The 14,632-nt window shown below is 49.3% G+C and overlaps 2 long non-coding RNA genes across 8 annotated transcripts; one reads left to right on the top strand and one right to left on the bottom strand.

Moving 5' to 3' along the window:
• The first annotated feature begins 3,567 nt into the window (after positions 1-3,567).
• On the top strand, positions 3,568-11,771 carry LOC135282767 (uncharacterized). Its single transcript, XR_010348821.1, has 4 exons — positions 3,568-3,647; positions 4,500-4,615; positions 8,595-8,903; positions 11,523-11,771. It is a non-coding gene; the product is annotated as an uncharacterized LOC135282767 (long non-coding RNA).
• Positions 6,367-13,306, bottom strand: LOC135282766 (uncharacterized). 7 transcript variants are annotated; one of them, XR_010348817.1, is made up of 4 exons: positions 13,125-13,306; positions 11,781-11,871; positions 10,794-11,029; positions 10,032-10,704 (listed from the first exon to the last, which is right to left on the bottom strand). It is a non-coding gene; the product is annotated as an uncharacterized LOC135282766 (long non-coding RNA). The 7 variants fall into 7 exon arrangements; XR_010348819.1 differs by lacking the exons at positions 10,032-10,704; positions 10,794-11,029 and adding an exon at positions 6,367-6,620; XR_010348814.1 differs by lacking the exons at positions 10,032-10,704; positions 10,794-11,029 and adding an exon at positions 9,918-10,013.
• Positions 13,307-14,632: the final 1,326 nt, after the last annotated feature.

Below are 14,632 nucleotides of genomic sequence, written 5' to 3'. Positions count from 1 at the left end.
TGGGAAGTCCCAGATGCTGGCCTGTGAAGGGATTTCCCATTGTCTGTGTACTGGAACTCATTCCACCACCAAAACAGGACAAACTCCCTCATGTAGCAAAGGCAGGTTGTCTCCAGAGGCAGAATTCCAGAAGAATTGAGTGAACCCAGGTATGCCTGGATGTGAGACACTGAAGAGATCAAGTGAGTGGCAGGAGGTGACTTCCACAGAAGGTGGGCACTGAAAAAGTGCCTTTTATAAAAGCCTTTGGACACTTTTGGTGGGGCTGCTGGGGTGTCCTGGGCAGAGCCAGAACCCACTGGTCCTTGTGGAAAGGATCCTTCCAGCTTGGAAGATCCCATGATTTCATGATTCCGTGATCCCTGAGCTTCCCCTGGGTCATGCAGCAGGGGCAGGAGCTGAGTGTGGCCCTTCCCAGCCCCAGTCCCCACCACGACGCCAGAATTCCCATCCTCCCTCTGCTCCCTCACCCAGCTCTGCACAAATAAAGCTGCAGAGTCCCTTGGGATTTTTTCCTCATTAATTCCATGGAAAGGATTCACCTGGGACAACCCAGAATGAGTTGTCTGGTTCCTTATTTGCTTTATTCTGCACGGAGAGCAGCAGCCTGCTAAGGGCAGGATAATCAGCTCCAGGTTTGAGATCTCTTCAGGGAGGTGAATCCTGCCTTAAATCCCCTGGGGCTCTCGCCTTCCTCTGCAAGGCAGAACCCACCCAGCCCAACGTGCTCTGGAAACAGAGATCCCTAAAAACCTGCCAGTGCTAAAGAAAACCAGGCCAGAGAGCCAAAATGCAACCCCAAAAATCAGATTGTTTTAGCTTTAATCCTTTTTGCATGCATCATTTCCCCTCACCCATAAACTGAAAGCTTTTCATTGATTCCCCCTCAGATGCATTGTTCAGATAAATTCATTAAATTCGGGGAAGAAGAAAGGTTGGGTGGGGAAACACAAAAGAAAAAGCTGGTAAGAAATTAATAATTCTGTATTCAGTGCTGTCTGCAGTAAATAATGCATGAAGCCACACACTGAACGATGAGACCCAATGAAATATTGAAGAGCTGCTGTTCCAGGAGCGAGTCTGTTCCAAGCCTGGAACGAGCAAGATCTGCCTCAGGAGCAGGAATGATCCCATATTTAAGGCTGGATTAGAATGCACACACACAGCAGGGCAAAATGAAGATTTTCCAGGCAGCTTAAATCTGACACCTCTTAATTTCTAACTGCTTGACTTAGTGACTTTGGGAAAGGTTTTGGGAAATGTTAGTGGACTTTTTTTTTTTTTTTTTTTTTTTTTTTTTTTTTTCCTGGCTGTTGTTTCTGTGGTTTGTCAATTTTTGGAGGAGGCAGCTGAAGGGCAACTCAAAAACTTGAGGAAAATATAAAAAATTGGACAAGGCATTGATGTGGAAAAGGAATGTTACTCTTTGTTTTTATAGACAACTTCTCTGTCCACCCTTGACAAATAGAGGCTTAAAAGCCATCAGAACCATGGCTCAGAAGCTCCTTAAATTCTTAATCACATCTACACTTTTCTGTGTTAAATAAATATATATCCCTGTTTCCACCAGCACGCAAACCTGACAGGAATTCCAGGAGATGGAATTCTCTTCCCTGCAGTTCTGTGGGGCTTCAGGATGTGCTCATTTTTAAAACCAGAGAAGGCTCCTGCTTGTTTGGGGTTGTAGAACTCCCACAGCGCTCGGGCTCACTAATAATCTGAATATAATTTGTCTGAATAAGCAGCCCCTTCTCCTGCCTGCACCTTCTCAGGTGACAAATGCTCCTACATGGCTCACAGATTGCTCTTCATTTTTTCAGATAAATAAAGGTTTATGAGGAAACATCAGTTTTACATGAAAAACTGTGTTTTCCCTGGAATTTGTGTCATTATTGTGTTTGCAGATCAACTCTGCATTCAGTTCCTGCTTTTCCACACCAGGGCCCATCACTCATCCTCCCACACACAAAACAAAATTCCTCTGTCTTCTCCAGGTCTGCTCCACTCTCCCTTCTGCATTTTCTCTCCTCCTCCCCCGTGTCCGTGCTCATCCCCAGTTTTTACCCCACTCTCCGGTGCTTCCCTTCTCCCCCTTTTTCTGTGTGCAAGGATGATGCTGAGGCCTTGGAACACATCCACCACCCTTGGCTGTCATCTCACCCCACATGGGACGCTCTGGGATGGAGCAGCACTGGTGTGAGAACCTCTGGGCATCCAAGACCTGTCAGAACCATGGAATGGTTTGGGTGGGAGAGCCCATCCAGGGCCACCCCTGCCATAGGCAGGCACGCCTTTCACTGTCCCAGGCTGCTCCAAGTTCTGTCCAGCCTGGCCTGAGACACTTCCAAGGGATGGGACCCAGCCTGAGGCCGTTCCCTCTGCTCCTGTCCCTGTTCCCTGGAGCACAGCCCGACCCCCCCGGCTGTCCCCTCCTGTCAGGAGTTGTGCAGAGCCACAAGGTCCCCCCTGAGCCTCCTTTTCTCCAGGCTGAGCCCCTTCCCAGCTCCCTCAGCCTCTGCTGGGGCTCCAGCCCCTCCAGGTCTCTCCTGTCAGGAGGGTCCCAGAGCTGCCCCAGCACTGGAGGTGCCCCAGCAGTGCCAGCTCAGGGGACGGGCACTGCCCTGCTCCTGCTGCCACCCCAGGGCTGCCACAGCCCAGGTGTCCTTGGCCTCTTGGCCACCTGGGCACACCTGGGCACACCTGGGCTCATGTCCAGCCACTGTCACCGGCACCCCCAGGGCTTTCCCTGCTGGGCACTTCCCAGCCCCTCTGCCCAGCCTGGACTGCTCCCTGGGGTTGTTGTGAGCCCAGGGCAGGACCTGGCACTTGGCCTTGCTGCCCCTCAGTCCTTGGCTCTCTGTCCATGGATCCAGCCTGCCCAGGTCCCCCTGCAGACCCTTCCCCTGCAGTACATCCCTGCTCCCCCAGCTTGGTGTCAGCTGTGAAGTGGCTGAGGGAGCACTCAGTGTTGTCATCCAGGCCATCAGTGAAGGTGTTAAACAGACCTGGCCTCCATCCTGAGCCTCGGTTCACACTTGGGCCTTGTCACCAACTGCATTCACCACAGACACACAGCCCTGGGCACCTCCATGTCTCAGGTTCCCGTTCCATGGCAACACCTTCTGTACCTCTGCTGGATGGGGCAGTGGGAGTTCAGTGGGAAGGATCCTGCTCCTGCACAGGCCCCACTGAGACGGATGAGCCACAGAGAAATACACAGCTATTCATTTAAAAAAGAGAATTATCCATATCCGTTCCTTTCCTATCATGTTTCTCTCCCGCTCCACATTCATAATCAGAAATGAAGGAACTAATGTGCCTTTAGTTACTGAGTTTGTCTGTTTGCCCAACATAATTCATGAACTGCTTCAGCAAACAGGAGAACAAACAGATTTGTTCTGATAAATCAAAATGCCATGGTGCATTTCTTTATCACATCGCTTCTTTTCTTCTTTTCCTCTCCTCCCTTCTCTGTCCTCTTCACTGTTTTCCTTGCAGGGATTCTGTATCCATGTTCCCATGACCACATCTCAGCTGATCCCAGTGTTTGTGACACCACAGGATTGTCAGTGTCACTCACTGCAGTGCATTCATACTGGGGTCATTTTCTGGGGCTTAACAGCTGAAAATGAGCAAAACTTTATAAGGTTGTTTTAAATCAAAACCTTCCAGTGGCAGGAACAATGGGGTTTTGTAATGAACCATGGGGAGAAGGGAAGTTCTCCCATCTGGGACGTTCAGCCAGGCTGGACAGAGCCCAGCAGGGACTCAAGAGCCTCCACAGAATGAGAGAATCCACAGAATGTATTAAACTTGGAAAGACCCCCAAGACCTTGGAGTCCAGCCATGAAATTGGCCACATCCAGGAGCTGAACAACCCAAAAAAGCCTCTGTGCAAAGGACCTGGACTTGTCAACAGAGCAGGCTGGGACAGGGGTGTGACAGGGACACGGGTGAGACAGGGATATGGGGTGTGACAGGGACAGGGTGGTGACACCCCCCCAGTAATTCTGACTATCAGGATGTGTCCCAGGTGAGGAGCTGGGTCTCCTGCTCCCAGAGGCTTTGGGTGTGAGAGTGGAAGAGCTGGAAAACAACACCTGGACTGGTCAATATTCAACACAGAAAGGGAAATTTATTGGGAATTTTTCATTGGTTAGCGACAGAGGAATTTATTTTCATTTTGGGTGCTCAGGATGGGATTAATTTCTCCTAGTTTAACCTAAGGAAGGATATCCACAGCTAAGCCAGCCTGTGGGTTGCCTGGAGATCCAGGAGGGAAACAGGCATTTTTAGAATCAGCTGTTTCAGATCCCTCCTTTAGGATGGCACAAGACCCCCCAGCCCCCACTGTATCTCCCCTGGGCAGAGTGACCCCCCTGGGCACACCTGAACCCCACCTCAGGTCTTGGCAGCTCACAGGAACCAGGAGGATTTCTAATCAAGTTATAGAGATGAGATCTGGGTTCATATTAATTGCCCCACATTAATTGCCCCAGTGGTCTGGAGCAGTGTTGTAAGGAAACCCCAGAGCTCCAGAAGTGTTGCAGAAGCCACTGGACACCTCTCCTTGTCAAGAATTCCTGTGTCAGACTGTTCTGCTTCCATCAGGCAGGTATTTTTTATTAAGCAGGTGTAATTCCAGAAGCCTTTTTTCACTAAGATGAATCTCACAGAGCAAGGAGAAAATAGAGTCTCCTACTGCAGCTGGAATTTGCATTGGCTGGAGCTGATCAGTGGTGACAGGAATGAAGTGAATCATTCCAGGAGAGTAAAGAAGCACGAGAAGAAGAGTTATTACAGTGATTATTTTCTGTCTGCTAAGGCCACAGTCCTGAGCCTGGCTTGTCACAATCCAGCTCTCAAAAGTGATTCCGAGAAGAGTCAATGTAGGGATAGGAATGAAAGATTCCACCCAGAACTGTGATCCAAGGTGGAGCAGGTCCTGGAGTAGTGTCTGGACCTGGGCACGAGGCTGGGTGCAGGTTTGGGACACCTAATTCCTCTCAGGAAATAACAGCTGTTGCCAAATTCCTAAAACAAAGGATCCCACCAAATCTGTGGGGTCAGGATTCTCTGCAGGACCTCCTGGTGTTTGGGTGCATTTTTGGGATTTACAGCACTGGGGCAGGCACTGATCTTCCTGGGACAGGGACAGGAGCCAGGGAATGGCTGCAGGGCCAGGGCAGCTCAGGCTGAGCTCAGGGAAAGGTTCTTCCCCCAGAGGGTGCTGGCACTGCCCAGGCTCCCCAGGGAATGGGCACGGCCCCGAGGCTGCCAGAGCTCCAGGAGCCTTTGGACAGCGCTGCCAGGGATGGACAGGGTGGGGTTGTTGGGGGTCTGGGCAGGGACAGGGCTGAGCTGGGTGATTCCTGTGGGTCCCTCCCAGTTCAGGATATTCTGTGCACCTCTAAATGTAGTTCAAAGTGCCTCTGGAGGGTTCCTCCCTGCAGGAACACAGATGTGACATTGTCCTTGTAGCCCCAGCTCCTGACCTCCATGAGCATGTGGGAGCTAAGATAAAGGAGCCATGGATGGGACATCCCTGAGTGCCAGCTCCTCGGTCACCCCAGGGGGTTGAGGATCACCTGTCACTGTGACAAAATCCACAAAATCCTATAGGTGCAGCTGGATGTGGGACAATGTAGTCAAGTGTCCTCATTTTAAAGAATTAATTTTAATGAATTAATATTCACAATGTCTGCCTGGGTCAGTTTTCAAATACCGGACTAAACTGGGATGAAGATTTTTCTGCCATGGTTAGGTGGGATTTGGTTAAATGACACAAAGGAGGAACTTTCCTCTTTCAGGTTTCAGCTCTGTACATGGAAGGGGCTGTGGGGGGTTTGCTCTGGAGAGAAGATCCTGGTTCCCCTGGCATGGGCTCCCTCTGCTCCCCTTTTCCCTCGGGGTGCTGAGGGAGCCAGGCCAGAGCAGGGTGGTATTCCCAGCCCCAAAGACAGTGCTGCAGTTAATTGATGGTTAAAGGAATTGTTTCCATTTTAGCCCTGGGATTTATTTTTGAGAGAACTCCAGAATAACTGGACAGAGAAGAATCTGCCTAGTATGAACAAGACTCTGAAGAGAGGGACCAATTCCTTCCATTATTGATAACAAAATCATCTTCCCCAGAATAGCAGATGAGGCAAGATTGGCATTTTGAGATAAGGCCCTGATTATTGTAGTGGATTTCATTACATCCTATTAATTCACCCAGATGAAACTTTAAATCATCTTTGCTAACTGCAGAGAGTTGGGCGTTATTCCTTCCACAGAACAACCATAAGTTATTCCATTAACTTCTCCATTCTTGTTTATTTTTCTATTTTGTTTTAATGAATACAGTACCGAACGTTCAGGAATTCCAAACTAAATTCCTTGGGTAAGCACTGGTCGACAAAAAGCTGCTGGAAGAATTTAAAATCATGAGTAAATTATTTAATAGCATTAAGCCAATTCATAATTCAGCATTATTGATACCAGTGGCTGCTGGTGAGGAAGGAGGGGAAGAAGATGGTGGAGGTCAGCCAGGTGGGAAACCAAAGATGTGTCCGGCAGGATGAGGGAGGAGGGAGTGGATCCAGCAGGAGAACTTTGGGATGACAGCAGCTGCTCTGCTCCTGAAAGGTTTAGAGGGAGTTACACTTTTTTGGGAGAGAAAAATGCAGGGTGGATAAAGTTACAGCTGCTGGAAACAGAAATTAGCAGGAGTCAAAGTTTATGGGAAGGAACTGGAATGAAGGGGAGATCCAGGGGAACATCTAAGGCTGAGGAAAGGTAAAATGGGCAAAGAGAAGACACCCTCAGGAGACTTGGCAACTCCAACTTGCAGCAGAAGAGAATATTGGAAAACTGGGAGTGGTGAGAGCTGAGCTGTGCACAGTGAGGAACAGAGGAGCCGTGGAGAAGAGTTTGGGATTTCAGGCAGGATTGGGTGGAATGTGCAGCAGGGATGGGCCAAATCCAGCTCCTTGTCACATTGTGTGAACCATAAATCCTCTGGAACAAAACCTGAGAGGGTGGAGGCAGCAGGGACATCCCTGTCCTGGGGGCAGCAGGAATGGGGGGTTGTCCTGCTCTGCTCCGGCTGGGACAGCCCCACCTGGAGAGGAGCTAAAGCTCCTGGAGAGAGACCAAAGGAGGGACACGGGGTTGGGGAAGGCTCTGGAGGGACTGAGGGCACTTGGAATGTTCAGCTGGAGCAGAGGACACTGAGGGGAGACTCCTCAGGGGCTGCAGCTCCTCCCGAGGGCAGCTCTGATCCCTGCTCTGGGACAGGGACAGGAGCCAGGGAATGGATGCAGGGCCAGGGCAGCTCAGGCTGAGCTCAGGGAAAGGCTCTTCCCCCAGAGGGTGCTGGCACTGCCCAGGCTCCCCAGGGAATGGGCACGGCCCCGAGGCTGCCAGAGCTCCAGGAGCCTTTGGACAGCGCTGCCAGGGATGGACAGGGTGGGGTTGTTGGGGGTCTGGGCAGGGACAGGGCTGGGCTGGGTGATCCCTGTAGGTTCCCTCCTGCTGAGAATATTCCATAATTCCATGAATCCATCAGTGACAGCAGTCCATCCCCCAGGTCCCAGCTCCTTCTGATGTCTCAGCAAAAAGATTTTCCCACTTTGGGGGAACCTCAGAGCTGACCTGGACTGGAATGTGCCACATGAACCCCCCAGGCTGCTCAGGAGTCTCCTGCATAGTTTGCAAATCCCACATAGAAGTGGCTGTTCAGGTGGATGCCTCCTGCATGGAGTTCTCTACCATATTAATGCCAATATTCCTGTTCCTCCCACTGGTGGAACAGAGTCCTGGGATCCCTGGTGCCCTTCCTCTCCCTCAGATCATTCCCTGACCATCCCTGCTGCAGGAGGTCACTTCCCACATGGTGTTGCTCCTGATGTTCTGCCAGGAGTTCCAAGGGACTCAGTTAATGGTGGTTTATATAAAGCTATAAAAAATCTTTACATTCAGATCTCTCCTCTGCAAGTTTGGCTTAAATTAACTGTTTATTAATAAAGTTTTTCTCAGTGACAAATTCCCTTTTTGCTTAACCCATGAAATTCCATGCTCCATCTAGCCTTGAGTGCACTTTTAGCACTTCCTGCAAATAATTAATCCAATTTGGACTAATGGGATTGTGGATGGTCTGATCCTCACTTGATAACGCTTCATTCTTGCTCAGCACTTCCAATTTTGCCCAGAATTATGAGATCCGGGAGGCAAATAGGGAAAGGCTCCTAGTAAATGCTCACAGATCATGATTTAGGAGGAGAATTGCTGCTCTTGATGAAGAATTAGGGACAGAGAGAAATTCTTGCGTGAATAGGATGACATTTATTACAAAAAATTGGGCAGAGCAAAGGAGCAAATGGTTGGATTTTATGTTCAGAGGCTGAGGGAAAAAAAAAGAAAATTTAAGGAAAAATAAGAGAGATATGAACTTTAAGGAAAGCTTTATTGTCCACATTAGCAAAAGTTATGTTTTGGAACAGCTGAATGGATGTTTCTGAGCCCTGATCCCAAATTTGCGCTTTAACTCGTAACTCCAACTCCTCTTAAATCCTAACCTATTTAATAACATTTGTGGAATTTCCCTCTCCCAGCTCCCAGGGCCTCAGGAACTTGGGCAAACATCCAGAATGGGATGAGTGAAGCCAGAGGAGGCTTTGCTGCTGGTGCTGTGCTGTCTCTCCACTTGTCTGAGTGCTCCCAGTATTCCCAGTGCTGCCCACTGGGGTCACTGGTCTGCCTGGCAGAAGTGGGGACAGCAGGATCCCATGGGGATTCCAGCAGGAAGGAGCAGAGTGGATGGGACTGGACTCCCCAGCTGGGCTTGTTCTGGCTGAGAAACCTGGAGATATTCCTTGACAACCTCCCAAAATCTGCACAAGCAGTGGAGAAGGAGAAAACAGGTGAAGGAACAAGGTCCTCCCTCCCTCCCTCCCTCCCTCCCTCCCTCCCTCCCTCCCTCCCTCCCTCCCTCCCTCCCTTCCTTCCTTCCTTCCTTCCTTCCTTCCTTCCTTCCTTCCTTCCTTCCTTCCTTCCTTCCTTCCTTCCTTCCTTCCTTCCTTCCTTCCTTCCTTCCTTCCTTCCTTCCTTCCTTCCTTCCTTCCTTCCTTCCTTCCTTCCTTCCTTCCTTCCTCCCTCCCTCCCTCCCTCCCTCCCTCCCTCCCTCCCTCCCTCCCTCCCTCCCTCCCTCCCTCCCTCCCTTCCTTCCTTCCTTCCTTCCTTCCTTCCTTCCTTCCTTCCTTCCTTCCTTCCTTCCTTCCTTCCTTCCTTCCTTCCTTCCTTCCTTCCTTCCTTCCTTCCTTCCTTCCTTCCTTCCTTCCTTCCTTCCTTCCTTCCTTCCTTCCTTCCTTCCTTCCTTCCTTCCTTCCTTCCTTCCTTCCTTCCTTCCTTCCTTCCTTCCTTCCTTCCTTCCTTCCTTCCTTCCTTCCTTCCTTCCTTCCTTCCTTCCTTCCTTCCTTCCTTCCTTCCTTCCTTCCTTCCTTCCTTCCTTCCTTCCTTCCTTCCTTCCTTCCTTCCTTCCTTCCTTCCTTCCTTCCTTCCTTCCTTCCTTCCTTCCTTCCTTCCTTCCTTCCTTCCTTCCTCCCTTCCTCCCTTCCTCCCTTCCTCCCTTCCTCCCTTCCTCCCTTCCTCCCTTCCTCCCTTCCTCCCTCCCTCCCTCCCTCCCTCCCTCCCTCCCTCCCTCCCTTCCTCCCTTCCTCCCTTCCTCCCTTCCTCCCTTCCTCCCTTCCTCCCTTCCTCCCTTCCTCCCTTCCTCCCTTCCTCCCCACCTATTTTCCAGGGAATTTCCGATGGCAGTAACTTTGGACCCACAAAAAGCCTCACAACCCCAAAATCCTAAATTCCATTTCCAAATCCTAAATCAATTTCCAGCACACTTAAACAACCCAAAGTCCAAAAATATTCCTTCAGATCCTTGGGAAAGTCCTGCAGTGCTCTAAGGAGTGCTTTATCTCAGAGCCAGAGGTGGCCAAGCCCTGGAAAGGCTGCCCAGGGCAGTGGTAGAGTCCCCATTCCTGGAAGAGACAAAAACACTGTGGATGTGGCACTTGGGGACATGGATTAGTGGGGAATACGCTGCTGGTTGGACTTGGTGATCACAGAGGGCTTTTCCAACCTGAAGAATTCCAGGATTCTAGGGGACAACTTATAAAAATCCTGTTTTTCCAAAGCCTTAGCCTAGGGTGAGGTGGGTACAGACTGCAGATGTGTCCCTGCACACCTCCGGAGCATCACTGCAGCAATCTGCTCCTGCTCCAAACCCAGAGTGCCAGGAAATTATCCAAGGAAATCAAACCCCAAAACCCCTGGAAATGGAATTGATGCACTGGAGTTAAATCTGGAAATTTGATTTTATTTTTCCCTCCTGGAGAATGGAAGCTCAGCTCAGAATCAATTAGAGCAAGCCCCAGACAAATCCAGAGGAAGATTAACAAAGGACCAGCTCCATCTGTTTGGTTCATTGGTGTGAATTGGGAATGGCTGGGAAGTTTGTCCAAAGCAGGGGCACAGGAAATGCCGCACCATGGGTTCAACATTGCCTTTTCCTGGCAAATAAAGGGGATCCATCCTGGATTTGTTTCTATTCCAGTGGTGAAGCTCCCAAGGTTTGCAAAGGGGAGGTTCTTCCTGCACCAAAAATCCATGTACAGCTCCAGAAACTTGGGAAGAAGTCCCACACTCCTATGGCTGTTTTTCCATTCACACCTGGAGTGGATGCTGAGATCAGATCCCTCCATCCCTGGTGATATTAAGCATAAAAAAAACATGGAAAACTTGGATGTTCCTGTCCAAACCTTTCTGTTGTCCCTTCTTGGTGCTGTAATTGATTGCTTTGCCTGCATCAGTTATTGGGAGTGTTCCATATTGATAAGGGAGGTTCAGGCCAGCCCAGTTCCAAGTGGGATCCGTGTGGGATCCAGGGCATGGATGAGCCAGATGGCACTTCCAGGATGGTGGGAATGGGGCCTGGCAGCTGCCAGATGGATCCTTGTGGGCAGATCCCAGCTGCCTCAGCCTGGCCGAGGGAAATCTGGGAGGAAAACTGAAGTTATGGATGGAGTTATGGAATTCAGTTAAAACTGAGGTTATGGATGTGGAGGAGCCACTAAAGCCCCATGGGCTGATTTGTCCCTTCATGACCTGGCACATTTTATTCCCACTTTTCCTCGGAGCTCCATAAATCATGCAGGACTTTTGGAGAACTGCATTCCTGGTGCCCGGGGTGAGTTAATTTGTGCTGGCACCAAGACCACACTCCAAACTCAATTAAACTCCACTTCAGCAAAGTATGGGATGGATTTTGTTATATCCAAACAAAATGTCCTCATGGCAGGGTCAAATCCCAGCCAGTCCTGGGAATTTAAACATTCCAAGGTTTTAGGGCCTGAGTTCTTCAGCCAACCAAACATCAGTGCCTGGTTGGTGACAAATAATCCCAGCATCACCCACACCATGTTACTTCAAGATTTCCCAGATAAGAAATTCTCATTAAACATTCCCTGGCTGCTTTTTCCCATTTCCAGAGAGCTTTGTACCTATCCAAAGGAGTGGAATTGTCCCTGGACTCTGCTGGAGAGCAGAATGTCACCAGTGCAGATGACTGGTTTGGGCTGAAAACCAGAAGATGGGTGCAGATGTTCAAGAGAAAGCTGGATTTTTGCCTTTTAACCAGGAAAAAGCTAAGTATTAATCCCAAGAAAAGCATGAATACCATTTTTTATGTTAGAAAAAACCAGGAAAAATGCAAGGAATAATAATGTTTTAGAAAAATACTTCCGCACCTTAACCCATGCCTATGCCTGGAATCCCAGCTGATTTCCTTCCAGCAAAATGTTCCTTTTCCATGTTTTTCCAGTGAAAATGGCTTTGAAACTAATAATAAAGCAGAAATAGGGATAATTTTTTCCATTTGCTTTTCCTTTCTTTTTCCTTTAAGAACTTTCTTCTCTTTTTCTTTTATAACGGGGATGGGGGGTAGGGAACAGAATAAAAATCCCTCTGTTTTCAAGGAGCTGCCCCAATATTTTAAATAATATACACAGAAAACACATTTCTGATAAAAATTATTGTTAATTAATTCAGCCAAACAATGCAAGTTTGGGCTGATTTCAGTCATCCTTGTGCTTTGTCCTTTTCCTTTTCCAGCTTTCAGGCTTTTGCCAGGACCTGGCTGCGAGGACCAGTTTTGGGGTTGTGGTGGCAGGGGATGAATCTTTTTCCAGACCCTTTTTCATCTCATTCTGACTCATTTTGTCTGTTCTTTAAGATGTTTTTCCATTTTCTGTTTCCTTGGAATCTCCCTTTATTTCCAAGCTCCCTCTCTTATTTTAGGGGCAGCCTTGTATATTAAAATGGGAATAAGAACCTGTCCCCAAAGGGAAACCAGTGTGTCTGATCTGGATGTGTGCCAGGGTTTTCCTTCATCTCCTGCACTCCAGGAAAATGAGGGAATCCTTCTCCAGTGACATTTCTGGAAGCTGCTCCCCTGCTCTGCCCACTCCCACACCACTGGAAATGAGGAAAATGTGCTTTGGATGGATCAAATATGAATTGTTTGGACCACTGGATCTGATTTTCCATCTCCAAAAGAGGAGCAGCTCCTGAGTTTTGTGCACGAGCCACAAGAGGTTCCATGGGGATGGGATAATCTGGATGGGCCATGTTTTATCTCTGTGGGAATGCTCCCACCAAGGTCTCTCTGCATTCCCTGCCTGTCTCTCTCAGCTGATTCCTGACTGCAGGGCCCTTCCCTTTCAATCAGGCATCCCATCCTTATTCCCAGCCCTGCCAATCACCCATGGCTGCCCCCAGAGGTCCGAGCCAAGAGGTTGGACAGGAATTCCTGGTGGAATCTGTGTCAGGCATCAGCCAGAACTGGATCTGGCAATGCCTGACAGGCTGCAGCTCCTCTGTCCCAGTTTTTTGTCACTTTGAAAAGAAGGAAGAGTTGGGAAGGGACTGCAGGGCTGTTCCTGGCTGGCTCAGGAGGAAGATTTCTTTTTCTGTGCCTTTCTTTTATGGAAAGGTGGAAGAAGGAAAGAGGGGAACCCTTTAGTACCTCCTTCTCTCAGTCCCTCTGAGCTACTACAGCCTTTACACCCCAACCCCTGGAGCCATGTCCTTGCCTGGCACTCTCCAGATCCATGGAATGCTGCCATGACCATTTCCTTACTCCGCACGTCACAGGGAAGTGTTGGAATCCCCACCATTCCTGGAAGTGTCCAAGACCCACAGAGACCTGGCACCTGGGGGCATGGGTGTCCTTGGCAGTGCTGGGGGAAGGGTTGCACTGCAGGAGCTCCAAGGATTTTTCCAACCTTGATTCCATGATTCCATGACTCCATGGCTCCCTGATTCCATGATTCCATGATTCCATGGCTCCATGACTCCATGACTCCATGATTCCATGATTCCATGGCTCCCTGATTCCATGATTCCATGACTCCATGGATGCATGACTCCATGACTCCACGGTTCCATGATTCCATGACTCCATGGTTTCATGATTCCACGATTCCATGACTCCATGACTCCATGGTTTCATGATTCCATGGTTCTGTGACTGCTTTTCCACCCACACCAACACCCCTCTGCCACGACTCACAGACCTGGCACTGCTCTGTGTTCCTGCCCTGCTGAATCCCAAATTTAACCCAACCTGAGCAGTCCTTGGGCTCCATCCATGAGCAATGGCTCCTGTAGATGTGAGACCACATCACAGAGAATCATGGAATCCTGGAATGGGTTGGGTTGGGAGGGACCTTAAAGCTCTTCTCAGGGACACCTTCCCAGGCTGCTCCAAGTCCCAGTGTCCAGCCTGGCCTCGGACACTTCCAGGGATCCAGGGGCAGCCACAGCTGCTCTGGGCACCCTGTGCCAGGGCCTGCCCACCCTGCCAGGGAACAACTCCTTCCAAAACTCCAAACTAAATTTACCCTTCTTCAGCTCCAAACCATCCCCCTTTTTCATGACTGTGCCTCTGCATCTCCCCTCTCCCACCAGTGACATTTGCACAGTGCAGTGTCCATTTCCCAGTTTGACACTTTATTTATCAAAGCAAGAAGCCAGAAGATAAAGACTTTCCAGAAACAGCCTGGGATTCTTGGATTCTTCCGAGGTTACCTCTGGAGCAAGTTTTCCCTCCCTCCCTCCCTCGTCGTGACACCCAGTCAATATTTGAGTTGATAATAAAAATCTATTTTCTTTTCAGCTTCCCTGCCTCAAGAACAACATGTGCCTTGTCTTCCCTTCGCTTTGCTTATCAGATTCCAGCCAAAATGAATGGGCAGAGCTCTTACAAACAGAGAAATTAAATGAAAACAACACCAGTGCCAAGTTCTCTGCAAACACAGGAGTGAAATGAAAAATGCCACTCGCTGGAGATTCACCCAGCACATTGAATTATTATCTGTCATGGCCTGTTCCTACATTTGTCCTTTCCCTAGGGTTGATAAATAAGACTTCCCACAAGTTCCAAAGCTGTAGCAGGAGTTGGGGAGCACATTTTGTTCATAAATCTCAGGACTATCTCCCTGACTCTCCTGGCAGCCCCATTGCTCAAAAGTCCTGCATTTCCCTTGTCCTGCCTTTTTAATGAATAACGTGGAAATCTTTCTTTCCCTGATGCAGTGGC

The sequence above is a fragment of the Passer domesticus genome, chromosome 17, assembly GCF_036417665.1.
Source record: "Passer domesticus isolate bPasDom1 chromosome 17, bPasDom1.hap1, whole genome shotgun sequence".
Classification (NCBI taxonomy): domain Eukaryota; kingdom Metazoa; phylum Chordata; class Aves; order Passeriformes; family Passeridae; genus Passer; species Passer domesticus.
Note: the sequence above shows the minus strand (reverse complement) of the source record. Positions and strands in the feature narration are given on the sequence as shown.